Source organism: Podarcis bocagei (assembly GCF_964188305.1).
Source record: "Podarcis bocagei genome assembly, chromosome: 5".
NCBI classification, from domain to species: domain Eukaryota; kingdom Metazoa; phylum Chordata; class Lepidosauria; order Squamata; family Lacertidae; genus Podarcis; species Podarcis bocagei.
This window is the reverse complement of record NC_138129.1, coordinates 75,314,497-75,335,590: the sequence shown is the minus strand read 5'-3', so window position 1 is coordinate 75,335,590 and position 21,094 is coordinate 75,314,497. Positions and strand designations below refer to the sequence as shown.

At 43.5% G+C, this 21,094-nt stretch overlaps 1 protein-coding gene across 8 annotated transcripts in view; it reads left to right on the top strand.

Moving 5' to 3' along the window:
- Positions 1-2,812: 2,812 nt before the first annotated feature.
- The window catches only part of ZNF644 (zinc finger protein 644), a 65,416-nt gene continuing 47,134 nt past the window's right edge, over positions 2,813-21,094 (top strand). For 3 of the 8 annotated variants that reach the window (XR_014008108.1, XR_014008109.1, XM_081193956.1), the window contains exons 1-3: positions 2,820-4,123; positions 5,296-5,355; positions 17,673-17,726. The gene's annotated coding sequence lies outside the window, so the exon portion shown is untranslated. Of the gene's footprint in view, positions 4,124-4,232; positions 4,332-5,295; positions 5,356-17,672; positions 17,727-21,094 lie in introns of those variants that run through there. The other 5 variants (XM_081193960.1, XM_081193959.1, XM_081193961.1 and 2 more) reach the window with 5 other exon arrangements.

Sequence of the window (21,094 nt, the reverse complement as noted above, 5' to 3'; positions counted from 1 at the left end):
ACAGATTAATGGTCAAATTAAAGTTGGCGTGAAAGCAGCACGAGACCCAGTGTGAGGCCTTTGGTTGTGATAGTTGTGCCCTCATCCTGACTTGTTTGTACAGGTTGTGGGGAGGCGAGTGTGTGCATCGAGTGGTGGTTAACACAGCCGTGCTGGAAGGAGCCATCCTTTCCCTTCTGAAAGAGTATGCCCACTCCTGGAAAAGTCCTTGCCAGTGTGGTGTAGTGGTTAAGAGCGGTGGACTCGTAATCTGGTGAACCGGGTTCGCTTCCCTGCTCCTCCACATGCAGCTGCTGGGTGACCTTGGGCTAGTCACACTTCTCTGAAGTCTCTCAGCCTCACTCACCTCACAGAGGAGGAAGGGAAAGGAGAATGTTAGTCGCTTTGAGACTCCTTCGGGTAGTGATAAAGCGGGATATCAAATCCAAACTCCTCCTCCTCCTCCTCCTCCTCCTCCTCCTCCTCCTCCTCCTCCTCCTCTTCTTCTTCTTCTTCTTCTTCTTCTTCTTCTTCTTCTTCTTCATGCTGGACTCTGTGGTATTTGACAGCTACTGCCTGGTCACCAACACACCCCAAATTATTTTATTTACTTCTTAACATTTATATACTGCTTGATTGTAAAACAAAACAAAAAATCTCAAAGCAGTTTACAAGAAAAGAACAATAAAATCATCAGTAGAAACAGTTCAAAACTTCTGTCTAAAACATTCAAATAACCAGTGCTTTTTTCTGGGGGGGGGGCGGGGGACGGGGACGCAGGGGTATGCATACCCCTGAACATTTTATGAATCTAAGTTTGGCCTCATTGAGGGGCAGTATTTCAATATGAGTAAGAAAATGAGAGTACCCCCAAATTTTTTTAAAAGAAAAAAAACCACTGCAAATAATGATAATATCTGTAATAAGCCGAACAAAGATTAACCACATGCAGGCATTCTACATATAAAGGCAGGCTTGTCTAAACAAAAATGTTTTTAGCAGGCTCAGAAAATAGCACGGTGAAGAAGTATGGGTGCTGCTCCACTGAAAGATTGATTCCTTACAAATGATGTGGTACTTGTAACAGTGCTAGGTGCGCCTAGTGGAAATGCTGTATATAATAATAACGCTACTATTGATGTGTGAAAGGCTGATCACTTGCCATCTGAACTCGTTTACCATATAATTGTATGACGGAAGAGGCAATGATAATGTTCATATATATAATGGATTATAAGTGCGTTATCTGCGATTTGCTTAGGTTAGCGGAATAACTTGAGTAATGCAAGTAGTGATTTGTACACATCGTGTAATGCAGCGCCATTGATGCCAGAACTATATGAGGTGTGGACAACTTTTACCATGCCCAAAGTCATTTCAATATGTGTTGGGCTATATAGATTCGCCCATATGCGTTGTACACTGCACTGAAGTTCAAGGAAGAAGAAGAAGAGGAGGAGGAGTTTGGATTTGATATCCCGCCTTTCACTCCCCTTCAGGAGTCTCAAAGTGGCTAACATTCTCCTTTCCCTTCCTCCCCCACAACAAACACTCTGTGAGGTGAGTGGGGCTGAGAGACTTCAAAGAAGTGTGACTAGCCCAAGGTCACCCAGCAGCTGCATGTGGAGGAGCGGAGACGCGAACCCGGTTCCCCAGATTACGTGACTACCGCTCTTAACCCCTACACCACACTGGCTCTCAAGGACATGTGGTGACATTCCCCGAGAACCCAGAATAAGCATGTCCACAATGAAGTTTTCTTTCTGGAATGGTTTGGCATTTCACTGCCAGGAAATATTTCCAGACATACTGGAGACAGAACATCTCCACTGATCATATGACAGCCAGTGTGGATGGTCGAAAGATTTATATATGGGCCCAATTCAACGAGCTGGTTAATATTACCTTTAAATCCCTGAATGTCTTAGGACGAGGTTACCTAGAAGTCTCCCTCCTTCCATATGAACTGTATTATGATCTGCTCTGGGGATGCCTTGCCTTGTGTCTGAACAACAGATATTGGTTGATGGAAGAAACTCATTGGTAGGCAAACTCAGGCCAGGGGGCCCAATCGCCTTCTAAATCCGGCCTGCGGATGGTCCAGGAATCAGCATGTTTTTACACGAGTAGAATGTGTCCTTTTATTTAAAATGCATCTCTGGGTTATTTGTGGGGTCTGCCTGGTGTTTTTACATGAGTAGAATGTGTGCTTTTACAGTGGTACCTTGGGTTAAGAACTTAATTCGTTTCAGAGGTCTGTTCTTAACCTGAAACTGTTCTTAACCTAAGGTACCACTTTAGCTAATGGGGCCTCCCGCTGCTGCCATGCCGCCGCGGCATGATTTCTGTTTTCACCCTGAAGTTCTTAACCCGAGGTACTATTTCTGGGTTAGCAGAGTCTGTAACCTGAAGCATCTGTAACCCGAGGTACCACTGTATTTAAAATGCATTTCTGGGTTATTTGTGGGGCATAGGAATTCGTTCATCCCCCACCCCAAAATATAGCCCAGCCCCCCACAAGGTCTGAGGGACAGTGGACCAGCCCCTTGCTGAAAAAGTTTGCCGACCCCTGCTCTAGAGATTATGGAATTCCCTTCCTAGGAAGGCCCAGTTGGCTTCCTCCCTGATGGTTCTTACTCTCTCGAAACGCCATTTTTCTCAGCAGGTACCCAGCCTTTGCAACTGGGGGTGTTTTTGTGGTGTTCTTACATTCCCATAAGTGGTGTGAAGCTTCATCAGCAGCTTGTATTTTTTTAAAAAATGTAAACTATTTTAATTATTTTATTGCCTTGATTGTTAGGTGGTGAAGAGTTTCATCCGCTGTTGCGCTGGCAGCATTTTCTGGCGACACCCCAGGTGCATCTTGACTCCATCGCCCCTGCTGCTGGAGATGTGAGAAGCACTGGCAGCACCCAGATCTTGTGAGAGCATCACAAGATATCACTGGAACCCAGAAGCCGCCGATGTCCCTGTTTCTCCAGTGCCATTGGACTCCTCCTGTCCTTCCCTTCAAAGTGTTGGTGCTGACCTTTAAAGCCCTAAATGGCTTTGTCCCAGTATACCTGAAGGAACATCTTCACCCCCATCGCTCAGCCCGGACACTGAGGTCCACTTCCAAAGGTCCTCTTCTGGTTTCCTCAGTGTGAGATGCGAAGTTACAGGGAACCAGGCAGAGGGCCTTTTCCGTAGTGGCGCCCTTCCTTCAGATGTTAAGGAGATAAACAACTATCTGACTTTGGGAAGACATCTGTATCGGGAGTTTTTAAATGTCTGATGTTTTATCATATTTTTACTATTCAGCAGGGAGGCGCTGTGGCAACAGCGAGATCTGTGGAACTCCCTGTCTCTGTGTGCTTCATAGGTATGCTCACACTGCAGCTCAGAAAATTGCTTCCGGCTCCTTTCGGACCATGATATCCAGCTGAAAGTGAACTTCAGGGGAATTCAGTCCTGAGCACCAAATCAGGCAATTGATCCTTGAGAAGTTACGGCGTGGGGAAGACTTGTGGGCGTGCCTGACATCTGCTTGATGGGTTGCCATATTTTGAAAAGTGAAAACCAAAAAGCCCTGAAAGTTGTTTTTAAGCCTTTTTTAAGGAAACCACCATTTTTTATTTTTTTTTTACAAAAACACCAAATAACCCTTGATTTTTCGATGGACTCGCCTAAAATTCAGGGCAATTTCCCCTGAACATCAATCCCGCCTTTGAAATGCGATGTCCGGGAACATCCGGAAGCATGGCAGCCCCAATGAAGGGCGAAAACTAGATGATGGCATAGTGCCAGAAGAAAGCGACGGGCCAGATTCCTTACTTCAGCTTTTTCCGTTTGCATCAACTGAGACCCAGGATATCCGCTGGTGACAACAGACCTTGTGCTCTCCCCGACGTCGATTCGGAAAACCGGCGGCGTCCGGCCAAACCCGGACGGGTGGCAGCCCGAGCCAGGCCGGAAACCGGCAGCCCAGAGGAAGCAAGTTCGGGAAAGGAGGGCAAAGGCGGGCGAGGGGCGGGAAGCAGCAGCAGCAGCCTCCGCACATGCGCCTTTAGGTGGGTCGGCGTGATGCCGTCACGACGCCGCACGCAAGAGCCCCCCACCTCCCCCCCGCTCCCTCCCTCGGCGTGACGCACGCCCTGGCGAGCCCGTGAGTTTTCCGTTACGATTATTATTCATTACGGGAGGGGTGGGAGGGAAGAGGGGAGGGGGGCGGTCTGGGAACGGGCGGGGAGAGCGCGCGCGGGAAGGAGGGAGGGGGGCCGGAGGGGAGGGGGAGGGGTCTCGTCTCCCTCCTGTCGCATCAGGGAACATGGCGGCTGCCTCCGGTGCGGCAAAGGGACTGCGGCCGGGCCGGGGTGAGTGGCTGGGGGAGAGGCGGCCTCGCAGGCGGGAAGATGGGCTCGTTCTTCTCCCCTCAGAGCGAAGCCTCGGAGGGCGGGGGGGAGGGGGCGGGGTAAGCCGCCGGCGGCCTCCTCCTCCTCCGGCCTCCTCGTCCTCCCGCGGCTCCGACTGGGCCGGACACCGGAGAGCCGGGGCCTCCTCTGAGAAGGGTTTTCGCTCGGAGGAGGCCGCGGGCGTGGGGAGAGGAAGCCGGGGCGACCCCCCAGCTCGGGAAGGCCGTGGAAATAGCGAGGTCACCCTGGCGGCGGGTGGGGGTGAAACGGCCAGGTGAAACCAGGGGCTCCTTCTCGTCTAGCGCCTTGGCTACTTTTGTTTGTTTCCCCCTCCCCACTCCCAGGCCAGGTGAAAGTACCTGGGCCTCCCGGGTGCCACTTTCAAGCCTCCCCCCCCCAGCTTGGTCCCCGATGCAAACGGCACCAGCACAAGGCCGCCGAGGCTCTAGCCCCGCTGCGCCCTTGAGTTTCGCGATCCGACCGAGTTCCGCGGCTTCTCGCCGGTGGAAGCGGACTGCTTTCTCCCCTGAAGCTCCCCTTTCAGCTCGCTGGGTCGGTAAGGCTCGCCTCCTCCTGCGAGCTCGGCAACTTCTATAAACGTGCCAGGGAAGTTCTGGAACTGGAACGTGTAAAAACGCACCAGGGACAATAGTAACCGTTGGTACTAATCGGCAGCGGAGTCCCTGCACTATGCAGTTGCCTAGGGATGGATGGTGTCCCGAAATGTTTCCAAGCTCTTGTACACACACTTGTTGCTCTTCTCTTGGTCTGGCGCTCACATTGCAGGGCGAGAAAATGCCTCCCCCGGCAAATCTTAACCAGGCACTTGCGATGTAACTGTTAGGCTACCAGAATGTGTGAGGGTGTAAATCACCTGCGTTGTGTTTTGATGGGAGAACTAACGTTTGGAATTCCTTGTCCCCAGGTTGATGAATTTCAAGATGTGAAAGAATTTGGGCGGAAGAATTTTGCTGCTTTAGCGTAGGTAAGGCTTCAGGAGACTACGATTCTACGCAGAATTAGAAACGGAGATATGAAAGCCAGGAGCTAAAAAGCACCTTAAACCGAGGTTGCAGGCGCAGCAACGGAATGTCTGGGCGCACTCTTTTATAATACGAAGCTGAAAATGAATGAACGGCGGCTAAATCTTACATTCATTTTTCACATGGTCTAGTCCTTTCCCTGTCCACCCCCCTAGTATTCTTAAGAGGGTCTACCCTGGAGAGTAGCTGGTAGTTAGGAGGCAGAAAAAGGTCCTTTCCTTCCACACTGCGGTTTTAATTGGAAATCTTAGGTGCAGTACTGTTTCTGGAGCTCAGAAGCTGCTTGCACTAAAGAAATTCCCTGTCGCAAAATGTGCCCAGAACAATGGGACTTTTGATCACTGATTCTACGTACTTCCTGGTGTGAAAGTTGTACGGCAAGGAGGACTTGAAAATACTTGACAAAACAACATAAGCTAAAATGTAAATTTAAAAAGCTGTCAATTCACCAAAACAATGCAGAGTGCAAAGAAAAGGTCAATATGACAATCCTTTTGCAACAGTAGAGATGGTACTAGTGGATCAGTAGAGTTTTTAACATAGGAGCTCTGGTTCATATTCAGGTCACTTCATGGGCTTGGACACACTATTGGGCAAGTTACTGTTTTCTTTGCATGTTACTTTACCCTAAGTAATATAAGGTATGTGATAAGAAGGGGAAAAGTTAAAAAAGGGGCTGAAAACATGAACCTGAATCACATCCACATTATCAGGACTGACTCATGAAATTTGCCAGTCTTTCAAAAGTTAATTCAAGAAAGGAAAAACAGTTTTAATATGTAGCTTTTCAGTTACAGTGGTGCCTCATGTTACATACGCTTCAGGTTACAGACTCTGCTAACCCAGAAATAGTACCTTGGGTTAAGAACTTTGCTTCAGGATGAGAACAGAAATCGTGGTCCGGCGGTGCGGTGGCAGCAGGAGGCCCCATTAGCTAAAGTGCTGCTTCAGGTTAAGAACAGTTTCAGGTTAAGAATGGACCTCCGGACCGAATTAAGTTCTTAACCCGAGGTACCACTGTATTTGTAAATTGAAAGTAGAGGAGAATCTTTCTCTTATTCATGTTTTGGGGATTAATTTAATAATAACTGGAAATAAAGTAATATTTTAAAGCAGTATGCAAAATTAAGGCTCAAAAGTGATGTGATATTGGGCCCATTTGTGGAACCTTATTTAGAAATACAGGACACAGTTTCAGATTAATGTATAAGTAGCACACCTTAAACCAATGACTTGGGAATATTGTCATGGTTTCCTTAAGATGGCTGCTAAACTGTGTACTTAGTGTAGTTTATCACATCAAATTGTCCACAAGATACTGAAGTTCTTACGACCCTGGATGTACCAATACTCTTGACATATGAGTATATTTCAAAATACTGGTGCTGCAAGGAAAACTACTTTTTCATACTTGATGATGCTTTTATTTTTTAATTGGTCTGGGTAGGTAAAAGAGATAGCATTGTTCAGCATTAATGTGTCAGAAAGGCTTTATTAAAAGTAAGAAGAGTTGTCCAGAAGTAGGGTAGATAGACTAGGAAGGTCTGGATTTGAGTTCCCGCTTAGATACATGGAGATGTGATTGGGAAAACATACATCTCAATTACACTTTTACTTACTAATTCATTATTCGTTTTGAATGTGAACAGAGCCTGCTTTGCTCTTAAGAACATACGAATGTAAGAACAGCCTGCTGGATCAGGCCAGTGTGTGGCTTATCTAGTCCAGCATCTTGTTCTCAGAATGGCCAGCCGGATGCCTGTGGGAAGCTTATAAGCACAACATGAGCACACAAGCACTTTCCCTTCCCATTTCCACCAACTGACATTGCTGCCTCCAACAGTGGAGGTAGAGCATAGCTATCATAACTAGCAGCCATTGACAGCCCTCTCCTCCATGAATTAAATTCTCTCTTAAAGCCATCCAAGTTGTTGGTTATTACTGCCTCCTGAGGCATAGTTTCACTATGCACTGCATGGAGAAGTACTTTCTTTTATCTGTCCTGAATATTCCACGAAAGTGACAAAAATATTTGAAACCTGCTATTTCAGGAAAAGTCATCACTGGCGAGGTTTGCTACCACCTTGCTATCTGCGACAAAGTCATGATTTGCCTTAGTGTTGTGCCTGCACCTGGGCTTGTAGTTTTGCTCCTTCAGAAAAACCACAAATGATACACAAAAAACAAACTTCATGGTTTGTCTTGAGTGAGATAAGCCATAGGCCTGAATTTAGATGTAATGCTGAGCTAAACCATGACTTAGCTCACATCAGTGAGGGAGGAGTGCACTGACTGTGATCCGGGAACCCACATTTGCTTTCTTGCTATACCATGATTTTGCTTAGTGTTAAATGTGAATGGGGCCAATAACTTTAGCATGTGTTGGGATTAGCAAAAACCAAACCACAGAACTAGTGAGCGCAATGGCCAAATGGGCTTATTACTAACAGTATTCATATTGCCTCTAGAAGGTAAACTTAAAAAGCAGTTTAGGAGTCAATGTTTTTGTTAGTGTTTGTTATATTCCTCGTTTCCTCATAAATTATTTATCCCTAGTGTTCAGAAGCATTGGAACATTCATTACATTTATGGGACTGAACCAATTTTTCCATATCATTAAATCAGGATTTGGTTAAAGTCGTGATTTTTCTTTAAAAAAAGAGCAGCATCAGAAGATCATGTTTTCAAATTTGCATGCCTTTAAAAAAAAGTCAATTAGCATTTCTAAGAGAAAAATAAACACTCTTGGATGTAACAGTCACTATAGTGCTGATAGGTGCTTACTTGAACATTTAGAATTCAAGCTAAAGTATTACTTCAAATGACAAATATAACACTGATTCTTTTATTTCAGTGAAGGATCTGAGAAAAATAGTAAGACATGGCATATACTTTCGGATAACTTTGTATTGCGTTGGTGGACTTAAGTCTTGCTTAGTGAAATTTAGCCAATACTTTACAAACTTGGCAGTCTCTGTGCTTTCCAGATTAAGACTAGAAGGCATAGAGAAGTGGAAATGGTTGTAGAATGCATTGCTGGGCATCTTGTCTCCTTATGTATTTATCAGGAAGAGGGAGGGGACAAGAGATGCCAGCCAGAAACTCCATGCTGAGGCAGCTCCTAGCCTCTGTGTTGCCACTTTCTTTTCTACCTGAAAGAGTTCCTCTGTGTATGAAACTTAGGCTTTTACTTTCTTAGCCTTTCACTTTCAGGCTTAGACTTCTAGTTTTAGGACTGGTAGGAAGAAAGAATCACTATACACCTGTAATAAAGGGGTGGGGGTTTTTTTGGTTTTTTTTATGAGTCAAAGACTTTATTAGGTTTCAAGGAATGTGATACATCGTGATATAAACAGCTATGTAGCTCAGCCCTGTATCCAGAAATCATAAATTGAGAGCTCAGCAAAGCTTTGAAGCCAAATCAGGGCAATTGGTAGCCAACCAACTTGTAATGGGCTCCACAGGAGGGGCAGCGCTGGGGATTTCCCTTGTGCAGCCAGAACCAGATCACAGTGCTGTTGTCCTCTTCACAGATGCAGACCACAAGCCTCTTGTCTGTAATTGAAGGGACTATGTTGGGGTCTTCCTTTGTTTCAGCATATCGTTTGGGTGGTAGCATGTTGTAAGGATCCAGCCCCTTCTCTAAAGCTTTCATGGTTTTCCTCTCCATTCCTGTAGCCTCCATTCCTGTAGCCTCTCCGCCTCTCTCTCGCTCTCCTCTGAGGGTTGCCATGGAGTCAAGGTTACTGCGGGTGTGCGGGGCCCTGTGAGGCCTCAGCGCTGGCCGGAGTCCCCTGGGCCGGGGGCCGCTGCGCCTGACGGGGGCCGCCCGCTCCATGGGCGCCGGAGGTATTCCCAGTGATGAAGAACAGGCTACAGTAAAGGGGTGTGTTTTGTAGGTAGGGCTCAGGACTTTTTCCTCATCGCAGAAAGGGAGAGAGCCTGGGATATAGTCTTCTGGCATGCAAGCAAGGAGTTCTTCAAGGTTCAGACACAGTAGTTGATTGCCTGGGGACAATTCTTTTTCGCCATTGACAAATGACTGTCACAGCTGTGGTAAGGCAGTGGCAGCCAGAATAACGGAAGCATCTATGTCATCAAAGCAGGGCAACCATGGAGAGAGGCTTGGATCAAAAGTGCCATTCACAGTCTCCTCTTATCTTTGGGGGCTCATTGGTCCCCCCTTCAACAGTAGCCTCTTGCACCTCCTGAAAAGAGCTTTTGAGACCCTCTGAAGGAGGGCCCTGTGAGGGGCCTCTATCACAGGAAAACAGGCAAGCTGCATCATGTGTATGGAAGTGTTTTTCCTGTGTGCAAAGACTTTGGTTCTCTGCCAGAGACTTGAATGCATGCATGTGCCATGTTGGTTTTGCTGCACGCTCATCAGAGCTTAATGTTTATAACATTGTTTTAAAAGCTTTGGCTGTTATAAAAAGTACTAAAGTACTAAATACATTGTCCAGGAACATCCCACTGTTAATAACAAACTGCTTTAAGTTGCAATGAAATATAAAGCTTTATACTCTTAGGCCAAAATATAAAGGCTGAATAGCTAATCTCCAAACTTTCCATCATTTTATCTGCTGTTGTGATGTCAAAGTGTCAAGTTACCCCCTGCCTGGAGGCTGGAATGGAGCTTTTTATGTGTTTTTTTTTCTGTCTCCCAGCTGCTGCTAATAGATGGCAAATGTATTTTCAGAAATCACACAATTTGCCGATGACTGGGCTGTGGAAAGGAGGAGAATGATTTTCTGTTGTACCACTTTCTGTCCTGTTCTGTGTAAATATCCATTCACTGAATAGCTCTAGAGTTAGGCAGTGTTTCTGATAGTATTTGTAGTGATTGTCTTGATTCTTGAAAATTTCAAGCCATGGCTGTGTATTCAGAAGTAGCTACAGTGTTAATTAGTCGTTGCATATACTGTAGGTACTATGACCAGTTGTAGTGGTTACTTGTGGTACTTTATGCCTGAGGTTTTCAACCTTTTTGGGTCCACGGTTCCCTTGATGAACTGCATTCTTTCTGTGGCACCCCTGTGGGGCACAGGAGCCCAGTTATGTCTCCCTTTGTCTGCAGAGCTGGCAGCCTATCACCCTTTTTCAAACACCCCTTCTTGTGTGTTCCCTCAGCCTCCTCTTCCCTTTCCCTTGGATTCCTCTGGGCAGTCCCTGGTGTCTGAGCTGCTCCATCCCACCCCAAAGAGAGGTGCCTCCTCACAGGGCATCAGAGAAAGGGGGGGGGGAGGAAGAGGGACAGAGGATAGTATTGCCCGTGGCACCCCTGACCATCATTCAAGGCATCCCAGGGTGCCATGGCACACTGGTTGAAAACCACTGCTTTATGTTTATAAATCTACACTTTAAATTTGTTGTTGTTGTTTAGTTGTGTCTGACTCTTCCTGACCCCATGGACCAGAGCACGCCAGGTACTCCTGTCTTCCACTGCCTCCCGCAGTTTGGTCAAACTCATGCTGGTAGCTTCGAGAACACTGTCCAACCATCTCGTCCTCTGTCGTCCCCACACTATAAATTACAGGATGACTGATGACTTTCTCCTGTAGATCTGTGATGGGGTGCCAAAAAGAGACTAGAGTTGAGCTGGGTTTGCCTCCTAGAATTGTACAATTGGAAGGGACCCCGTGGGTCATCTAGTCCAACCCCCTGAAATGCAGGAATCTCATTTAATGTTCCCATGTCAGCTGTGGAAAATTATATTGGCATCCTTATTCACTTTAGAAATGAGGAATCCTTGTTGAATCCGTTAATGAAGATACAGCTTCAGGAACGCCCATCCTTTTACCTGTATATATTTCTGGGAAGAGGTCTCCCTTTCAGTGGTAGTAAATATAGATGACAGTGGTTGGAGATGGCACTTGCCTACCAGTCATCTCACCCTGCAAACACTGAGCTTTTGTCATTGCACACTTAGTTTTCACTTAGGCTTTTGCAGCAGCTATTTGTTGGGTGTGTGGCAGAGCTGTGGTAGCTGTCTTACGCAGGACAGCAAGATGGGTGAGTGCTGAAAGCGAATTCCAACTGCTAGCATTTGTACAGGTGTTGATGGAAGGCAGTTTGCTTACTTCTTCTAGAGGTCAGACCTTGGTTATGTAGTGAGTTAATTCTGCATAAGCTGTAATTGCAGGTTAGTCTAAGGTTTCCAGATTTTTTTTAATGAATCCAGGGACACTTTTCAACTTCCTACTAAATGGATTTTGTCAGGGGACTGATTTGTAAATCCGGGGACTGTCCCCAGGAAACGGGGACATCTGGTAACCTTAGGTTAGTCGTCTACCATAGACAAATCTTGGATTTTTTTTCCAATTTAAGGATGGTATAAAAATCTGATAAATGTCAGCAACTAATTGCCCCGTAAACTAGCAGTGTGGATAAATAAGAATTCTTCCTCAGCCCATTCATTTTCTGTTGATCATTAGCAGCCAGAGGTGAATTGACATTTAAAAATACTATTGATTTCAAGATTCAGATTTTGACTGCAGAATTTCAACTTTGAAATGGATAAAATTTAAATGTGCCTGACTTAGGAAAAGGTGAAATCAGGCCTTTTCTGGGAAGCCTCAGGAGACATTTATAGTACCGCATTTGGCATCATGGTGCTTTCATTATGATACATGGATATATGGAGGCCTGGTTTGGTTGCCAGAGCAGAGAAACCTGCTTGTGTGGCCTGCCCACTTTTGGCAGCCTGGTACACAATTCATCACGATATTCTTGCTTCATACTATATTGGCGTGTTTTTATAGCTAAGTAGGAATGAACTCTGAAATATATATTTAAGTTAATCATATAGTTACTGAAATCTTCTGGGCATTAAAATGTCAGGAATTGTACAATGATAGAAATGAAAATAAGTTAGGATTTATTTAATCAGATATCGCATGTATGGTTGAATTGTAAAAAAATACTATCATTTGGAAGGGATAAACATCAAACTAAAGCTTAATACAGAATAAGCACTGGTGATAGAATCTATTCACAGCTCAGCAGTATCTAAGGTGGAGTGCCTTTTGGAAATGAAAAAGAACATTTTTGTAGTAGTTTTTTCAGCAGTCCAAGTTGGTAATTCAATTGAGAGAAGCTGAATTTTAATATTTAGAACAAAATAAAGTCATGAAATGTTTTCTTCTACTACAGATAAAACATTAGTCAAATCTTGCTTTGTCTTCTGTTGATTTTGTAATGAATTACTTACAACTTTACTAACTCTTGTCTCAAGCTTCCTACAGTTTTTAGATGTGCTGCCTGTTGTCTTAAGTGTCTTCTGGTTGCCTCATAATTTTCCACTTTGTTCTCTTGCTTGGTTTTCATTGTTATATTTTTATTTTACCTTCTGATCAAACTTATAAAGCATTTTTCTCATCTCTTCACCACCTTGTCCATCACATTCCCTTCACTCTGCTGACACCCTTCTACTTATCAAGCCCAATATTTCTTCCTTCTTGCCATCCTTTTGGCTGTTTCCTTCCACCGGAATGCCCTGCTTCCTGACGTAACAGACATCTCCCTTGGTCTCTATATTTTAAAGAGCTGCTAAGGATCCATATCTTTCCTCAGAGTTTTCCTTCTCCCTTCTCCATCATTCTCCTTTTATCTGATTTCAGTTACTCTTGGGTAGTGAGTTTGTAGGCAAAACATACCAGTTTTGTTTGTATTCAAATGCATAGTTACCCCCCAAGTGCTGTACAGTTAATGCATATGATTAATAATCTTACTGTTGTTACAGCACGTTGGAGTGTTCATACCATTCAAGATACATTACCTTGTAATTTGGATAGATCTGTATCTTGTGTTAGTTAGCTGGTAATACTAAAGTTGAGTTTTTGTGTTGTTCCTGGGTGTTGATTGGAGGAGTTACTTTGAATATAGGACAGTGAATGTGGTAACAAATATGGTATAGACTTGCAAAAAATGCTGCTTCCGAGTCCCCTCTCCCCAATTGTGCTGGGCTTGGGCATGCTACAAGCATTTCCAAAGGGATGAGGCATTCTCTTCAACTCAGAGGGAAGGGGTGGGACCTCAACCTTGCAAATATGCTGGGACTTGTAGGCATCCTGAAGACATTGGCTGAGCTGCTGGAACATGTCAGAACAATCTGCGGAAATCTCATACCAGTTAGAGATTGATGGGTCTATTTATGGCTAGTGGGAAGATGACTGGAGAAGCAGGAAGGCCTGAAAGCATAGATTTTTAGATTCTATGGATTTTTGCAAGCTTCCAGTTGTAAGTCAGATTTTGAGGGGGTAATTGTAGCCTACAATAGGGTAAATGAATAGTTATCTTCAAATTTCCTAGTTTACCAGAAGGAAGAAAAGTAAGTTCATTTTAAAATTGGCATAGTTCTGTTCTGCAGTAGTGCATAGTTGAAAAGCAGATGAAAGTTGCGTTAGATGGAAATATTCTTTGGTGTAAGCTTATAGAAAAATAGAAAAGAGCACAAGTTAATTATTGCCACCTTCAGGTTTAAAGGGAGAGTGCAGTAAGAAATGCAGAATCGTCAGTGTTTGATACAAAAAGAAAATGGCTACCAGAAATGAGTGCTGGTGCAGCAACATGGCTTGCTGTAGTTTTTTGATGTGCTGCTTCTACATCTTTCTAATGGTTTGTTGTAAATTCTGATATAATTTGAAAAGAATTACATATATGTTGTTTTGGTATTTTGAATTTTGTAATAAGTGACTGATTCTACTGTAGAAATATCTGATTCAGATTCATTAATTTACATAAAGTACAAGGAATTAACTCTCAACCCTGAAAGATGCTGGATATCCATTTTTAATCCATTGCTATGAAACAAAGCTAGATGCTGATCTTTTGGACACATTTAAGCATCTTAGGAACATCATAAGGTTTCTGTGGCACTGTCCCTAGTTTATTTCAAATATATAGTTAAGCTTAGAAAATGTTGATGGTGAAAATGAAGTTTCTTTACATTACTATAATCAATGAAATAGCCTCTTCCTTACTTGCAAATGGTGTAACCTACCATTCAGTGCCTTCCCTCCACCTCATTGTTGAGGAAATTTTTTCTGGAATATTTTCCATTGATTCGTTTCCCCCCTTGAAATATGCCCATTTTTAAAAATAAATGAAATCCATCTATAACCATGAATACGGATTCCAATACAATATTAGCAAGCTTGGCAGCTTCCAAATTAATAATTCCCAAGCAGTTATTCCTAGGAATTGTGTGAGAAAGTGTGTGTGTGTGTGTGTATGTATGTACATTTTGTAGATATCTAAGCAGGGATGAGATACACAGAATAATCCAAACCAAGTAATGAACTCTCAGGACTGGCTGTGCAGATAAAATGAGAACCAAGCTGAAACTATTATTTCATTTTCTAACTACAAGTGAAAGCAAAACTGAAACTAAAATTGTGATTGCTATTGCTTTCACTTTCAGCAAACACCATGAAAAGAAATTGACATTCCCAGTGTCTCTCCTTAGGGCCTGTCCCCAGACTTCCCTTTAATGTATTTGCTGCCACCACCTAAAGACTTTGGGAGCTCCAGGACTTCCACTCTGTAATATTACCCATATACCTTTTGAACTATTGACATAAGTTGAAACATATTTTGGTTTAGAATCCACCCGGATTAGAGCACAGATCAGGAAACAAACATTTATTCAGTTAGTGAATGCAATAAGCAGTCATTAAATGCAGCATTCTTATAGCTCTAGTTTTCTGATTTAACTGACTAAACACGCTAGCAGCTGACTAAACACCGACTAAACACGCTAGCAGATATTTTATATCTATCCCAGTTACCCCAACTCTCCCTTAATTAGCCCTTGTGCTAGCCAGCACTAATTAACTGTCAATTCCTGCCTGCCACTCCCTGCCAGTCATTCCCTTTAGCTCTGCTTAATATTTCATTCCTCCACTGTTAAGTCAGCCTTCCACTTAGATGTCTGGTCCAGAAACTGCTATGTGGCCATGCACGTAATTCTGCAGGTAGCGACTGTGAAACTGGAGGTGTCCAAGTTGGATTATAACTCTGAAGTAGAATTGTGGACAACCATGATACATCATGCACAATTATTTTGGTGTGCTAAAATTGTTGTGTTAGTAGTTTTCCCTGCCTTCATCCCTCCCCCTCTTATACAATGTAAGGGAAGTGCAAACTATCATCTTTATAAATTTTTTCAAGTTATTATTTCCTTGTAAGGTTTTGAGTTTCTTTAACATCTAAACCACTTTTAAGTATAATAATGTGCCTGATAAAATATGTTGATTCAAAAACTTAAGAATTACCTCATGCTAATTTTATAAGTCACATGATGAACATGTTAGAATTATGAATTTTCCAATTCAAACTCCCTACCTCTTTAAAAATCCATTCTATTTTAAATTCAACTATGGAAGAAACTGGATATCTCTGTTTGCAAATTAAGTTTTTCATTATTGATGCAAAAGAAGCATGTTTTAAGAAGGGAGATGCCAAGAAAATGTGCCACTTAAGAGTTTTAAGCACAAACATATAGATGCATCTGCTTAGGTAAGCTGACTTTGTGCAGATCAACAGTGGCCACATTTGGCATAACACTAAACCATAGTTTCATATTTTGTGAAGAAATTAGCTGTTTCCTGGGCTCTGGCATTCTCATCCCACTTAGCCAAGAGTTTGTAAGCTTTTGCCTTGCAGTATAAGAATCTTCCCATGTTGTCCAAATTGGGGGTAGTGATTTAACACTACATATGGTTTGTTTTGGAAGAGTCAATTACAGCATGGTTTAGGTAACTATTACGATAGACAGTAGCCATCTTTGAATATAATGCTAAGCCTTGGTTTAGTGCTACATGAATAAACCTTCCAGACTTGTGTGATCTCTACTCCGTGGTTTGAAGTTAGCTTTTTCTAGAACCAGTTAGCGTTAAACCATGGTCCTTGGTTTTGCCAATGAAGAAGCCACACTTAAGGAGAAGTGGTAAAAGTTTTGAATTCTGCTTCTAGACCATGGAGGGGAGGAGAGGAGAGGAGGGAGATGGTAAATTGACATTGATGGTAGGTTAATTTATGTAGAACAAAACTGGGGGCAGGTAAAGATAACTTTCAGATGGAGGACTGGATTCAAACCTGGCCAGTCTTCTGTGGGTAGCATTCTGATGGTGGACGGAAACTGGGGCCAAAAGAATTACATACGTTTTATGTTTAGTCTTGAGGAAAATGTATGTAAAATATATAACATTTTAAGTCTAACCAGCTGCTACATAAAACCATGATTTAGCATTGCCGCCAAACATGGCCAATGTCTATGGCTAAGTTACCTAAATCATACTCTGATAGATCCCTTTAAGTCATAGCCAACGGGAAATAGTGTTGCCTTAATAGGCACAGTAAGATGAGAGAATAATATACAGTGGAACCTTGGTTCTCGAGCTTAATCCGTTCCGAGAGTCTGTTCGACTCCTGGAACAATTCAAAAACCAAGGTGCAGCGTTCAGTTGGCTGCGGGAACTTCCTGCACTCAGGCGGAAGCCGCGTTGGACATTCAGCTTCCAAAAAATGTTGGAAAACTGGAACACTTCTGGGTTTTCGGCATTCGGGAGCCAAAACGTACGAGAACCAAGGTACAACTGTATTGCATACTCTTTATTCTCCATGTATATCGGGAGTAGCCAGTTTGATCATGGGACTTGCTGGAGGGGCTGATGGGAGTTGTAGTTCAAAACATATGCAGTATACCACAGTAGCTGTCCCTGGTCTGTAGCTTCATTCTCAATCCTCCATGTTCTGTGTCAAAGCAGGATTATTGCTGATTCACTGAATAAAGCTTTGAAAGGATTTTAATTCTGTTGTTGCCACTGGTATCTTGATTCCTTTGTTGCATTCTGGAACATTTTGTTTTTTTCATCCTAGCATTTGATTAAGTACTGCCTAAAAAGCAGGTTTCTATTTCAGAAAAACTCTGAAAAAAAGTACTTCTGTTTGTAAAGAAACGTGTATGTACTTCAGCAGGGCTGAAGACTGATGGGTACTCAGGATACTTGAGCATTAATCACCATATTCTTCTTTAAAATGTAGTCATTGGAGAGTTGGAGGAAAAACGTGTATATAGAGGTTTCAATAATGGGATAAATGTTTAGGTATAAATATTAAGAAAATAACTTATGTGGTGTTTCATTGTTGGTGAGATTGAATGATTGCATATCCATTTGTACAGCTTGGGTGCCTATCAGGGGTATAATAAATTTGCTTTCAGACAACTTTATCATAGTATTTTATTTACTTATTGTAGGTTTGTCTTGGTATTGGATGCAAACTTGCAGCTTGAAGAGGGAGAAGGCAAACAGGTAAGCAGTAAAAACTTCTACAGGTTTGTATCTCAGTTGGAATAATAACTAATGAATATTCAGAATCATAACTAATTTCTTTTCTCTCGTATGATGTTATATTTCAGGTTTACAGATTCCCCCTTTTTCATAAATAAACCATAGTGAAGAAATCAAAATGCATGAAGTTTTCATTAAAGCAAATGTTCTTGCATATAATCATCTCTGCAAGAAAGCTATTAGTTTTCATTATGTGATTATTTATTTGTATACTGCCCTTTAGGAAGATACAGGGCAACCCAAACAGTTTCTGTGCCAAAACAGTGCCTAAACCCTGATTGAAATGGATCTAAAAAATCACTTTCCTCCCAAGGGTGCCTGGGTATTTTCTGCGACCACCTGCTCAAGAACCTTGCCCAAGAAAGGGAAATTGGCCACTGGCCACTAGTTTCTTAGATTTTCCAAATCCAGTGAGGGTTTCTTGAGCAGTAGTTTTACCACTGCCTCCTTCAAGCAGGCAGGTACCACCTCCTCTTGCAAGGAGGCATTAATCACCTCTCTGGCCCAGCCAGCTGTTAGATCTTATCAGTCATGGGGGGCAGGGATTCAGAGCGCAAGCGGTCACCCTGACTGATTCAAGCACCTTGTCCACATCCTTGAGCCTTGCTAACTGAAACTTGAAACAACACAACAGGACTAGACGGTGTTCAGATACCCCTTGAGACTAATCTGCTGTCACAGCAGATTTACAATCCCACTGGATGCAAGCAATTTAATTCTCACAGTGCTTTGCAAACAAGTCACAATGCTACCTTCAATTCTGCCACCTCCTTCAGACCAGTCTGTAAGCGGCCCGCGCTACCTGGAAAAGCTGTGCCAGAAGGCACAAAGAGGATGCTATGGAGGCAGCACAGTATGCCTTCTAAAGTGGACTCTATAATGAGCCCTCTCCAGTGTTCAGTTGCATTTGACTGGAGTTTACCTGCACTTGTGTTTAAGCTGTCTCCCAGCTTGTTTCCTTGCCCTAAGCTGTGGACTGTTACCAGGAAGCCAAGTGGGCTCTGTGAAGTGGGAAAGGGCGCTCAAAGGCCATTGTGTCAGCATCCTGAGCAATTTGGATGTTCCAGAGGTTGGCCAGGGCTTTGACAGGAGTGCCAGGCATATCAGCAGGTAAACCCTACAAAGATGTCTGGAAACCCATTGGCTCCATCAGCCTCTGAGAGTGGAATATCCTAATTGGCCTGTTGCAGAGGAGAAAGGGTGCTGAAAGCCTAAATCTTGCAAGAAGTGATCTGACCATCCCGAGGGACTGATGTCAATATCCCCCACTTTCAGATGGTTGAACCCCTTTCCTGCCTGGTTGAGAAAACGTCCCAAGTGTGGCTTGCTACATCCTTTGGGCCGGTGACATGTTGAGATAGCCCCATGGTCGTCATGGCAGCCATGGAGCCACCCCAGAGCCAGTTGCCTCAGCATGAATGTTGAATCCCCCAAAACCGGCAGTCTGGGAGTCCTCAGCACTACCTCTGAGACTGGATCTGTCATCTCAGGCAGGGAGATTGTTAACAGCAGGGTGGGTTGTAAACCAGCAGAATCCCTAATCTGTTCCAGTTGCCCAATGCCAGGAACACACACTCAAGATTGCCTCCCCTCCTCTACCCAACTGGACAGTGGGCCTGGAAAGAGAAAGAGAGAGAATTTCTATAGACCACAAGAACTCCCTCTCCCCAACCTTCAAGCCTACCTTGATGCTGCATCGAGTACCCAGGTGGGCACAGCTGAGTGAGACTTGTTCCACCCACCCAGGTCTCTGTGATACAGACCAAATCTGAGCTGACCTGTCATTCAGCAACAACAGCCCAGTGGCTGATCCAATAGCTGGCTGATAGGACAACCACAATTCCCCATGTTGGAGAAGGGACTGTCGCACAGCACAGTCACTAACTGCCTGTGCTATGTGCCCCCTACCCAACCATCCCCGCCCTCCACACCATACCTTCCCCCCAGAACCACTGTGATTGGGGTTGCTCCTGCTCTTTCTAGCTCCTCTCCTTCCATGCAGATCTTATGTTCCCTTACTTTAAAAAACAGCAAACCCTCAAATGTAACAACTTACAAGTTAAAAGCAGTTAAAAACAATTTAAAACATTTTAAAGAGGGCAATAAAAATAGCAATAAAACCCTGCAACAAAACCCCCTGTTCAGCCACTTCAACATTTTGTAGCTGCCCCCACCCCCGGGCAAGGAGCAGGTATTCCAGGACTCACAGCAAGATGGCAATTTGCATTTGGATGGCAAGTGCAAATCCTTCTGCAGCTCATTAACCATGACACCTGCTTCCATAAAACTTACGTCAAGCTATAAGTTCTGAGGTGTTCCAACAATAGTTTGTGTTAAAACAAAATAATAACATTAAAAGCCAGCAGTACTTAAAATGTGTAGAAAAGAATAAATAACTGGGGTGTGTGCCCCAAAATAATATTTGGCCTGACACCCATGCATTCAGCAGAATGTCCTCTACTAGATAGCATTTAGTTACATATTCTCTGTGCTTTGTTTGGGCACTGACCCATCAGTGGACCCATAAATCCTTTTAACCTGGAATTGCTGAAGTAGTCTACTTTTGAACATACCCCTCACCTTAGTTATAAAAGCCAATAGTTATTGATGCCATCCAGGACTTTCTCTAATCCCTTGTTTTACCAACTGTTGATAGAAAACTGATCGTACCAATTTGGTATTGTAGTGAAAGGTACCCAGGAGGGCCATCCAAATAAAATAATTGATGGAAGTTATTAAGCCATTTGCATTTTTTTTTTTTATCCCTTTATTGAGACCTTCCCTTGTCCAATAAAACAGTCTAGTTACTAATAAGTACTGTGGTCAACAAGGCTCAGAGTAAAGTACAAAAACCTACACAAACTATGGAGGTGTCTTAGTAATCTCAGTTTTTAAAATGTAACATATTGTGCCATAAACCATGCATATAAGATAGTTATAGCAGCTGCAAAAGTACAGTGGTGCCTTGCAAGACGAAATTAATTCGTTCCGCGAGTTTTTTCGTCTTGCGGTTTTTTTCGTCTTGCGAAGCACGGTGTCGGAAAAGTTTTGGGAAAGCTTCAAAAATCACAAAAGTCTTCAAAAACCTCAAAAAAGGCTACCACACCGCGTGCTATGAGTTGCTCCTCGAAGTCAAGTCGCAACTGTATTAACGGTTTTAAGAAAAAGGAAACAAACTTGCAAGACGTTTCCGTCTTGCGAAGCAAGCCCATAGGGAAAATCGTCTTGCGAAGCAACTCAAAAAACCAAAAACCCTTTCGTTTTGCGAGTTTTCCGTCTTGCGAGGCATTCGTCTTGCGAGGTACCACTGTATAACAGTGCAGTAATC